Below are 1,001 nucleotides of genomic sequence, written 5' to 3' on the forward strand. Positions count from 1 at the left end.
TGGTGTTCCCGGACCGGGGATCGGACAATGGCCTTTGGGCTTGACAGGCCCGGAGCTCTACCATTGAGCTATAAGGGCGATGCCCGTACGTCAGTCCGAGAACGGACTATTCATGGTATGAGAGGGCTGTGCCGGGTGGATTTGAAACCACCGACCTGTGGCTTTCAAAGCCAGCGCTCGACCCACTGAGCTGAAAGGGCGTTGCCCTTAAGCTTGTCCATTCAAGGACAACAGTTTATGAACGAGAGGGCTGTGCCCTGGTCGGTTCGAACCACCGACCTGTGGCTTCCAAAGCCAACACTCGACCATTGAGCTAAAAGCGGATTGCTCTAAAGCTTGTCCAAGCGTGGACAATCGTTCATAAAAAGGACATGGCTGTGCCCTGGTGGGCTTGAGCCACCGACCTGTGGCTCTCAAAGCCAACGCTTAACCATTGAGCTAAAAGGGTGTTGCCCTTAAGCTTGTCCAAGCGTGAACAATCGTTCATGGAACGAGAGGGCTGTGCCCTAGTGGGTTCGAACCACCGACCTATCGCTTGTGAAGCGAGTGTTCAGCCGCTGAGCTGTTGTCGACGACTCGAATGAGTCAAGAACATTGCTCTAAGCGGTTTGCAGCTCTTGGAGTAGGCGCGGTGCGCGAGCGTAGGTCTGAGACCGCTTGAGAGCAAGATGCGCGCTGCGCTTGGAGCATTAGGCCGTGGGCAGACGACGAGAAGTTGGGCATCAACGATGCGTAGGCGTTTGTGAGCTCACGGAGCTGTACAACGCTGGTGTGAGGTGTAGTAACCTCCGCCGTATTAACAAGACGTGACCTCGCTGAGGAGAGTTTCGAGAACGGAATGTTCTCATCTTAGTGGGGGAGAGTGTAACGGGGTTACATGGTGTGGAACACACAGGGGTACGAAGTACCCGGAGAGTTAGCAAACTCTCAGTACATAAGTTGGAGAGTTAACAAGGTCTCTCAGTACGTTGTCGAAAGCCACACGTTATGCATTTGATTGA

At 53.7% G+C, this 1,001-nt stretch overlaps 1 pseudogene across 1 annotated transcript; it reads right to left on the reverse strand.

Moving 5' to 3' along the window:
- Positions 1-5: 5 nt before the first annotated feature.
- Positions 6-78, reverse strand: PITG_31941 (annotated as a pseudogene). The gene has a single exon. The product of its transcript is annotated as a tRNA-OTHER (tRNA).
- Positions 79-1,001: the final 923 nt, after the last annotated feature.

The sequence above is a fragment of the Phytophthora infestans genome, genomic scaffold (assembly GCF_000142945.1).
Source record: "Phytophthora infestans T30-4 supercont1.4597 genomic scaffold, whole genome shotgun sequence".
Classification (NCBI taxonomy): Eukaryota; Oomycota; class Peronosporomycetes; order Peronosporales; family Peronosporaceae; genus Phytophthora; species Phytophthora infestans.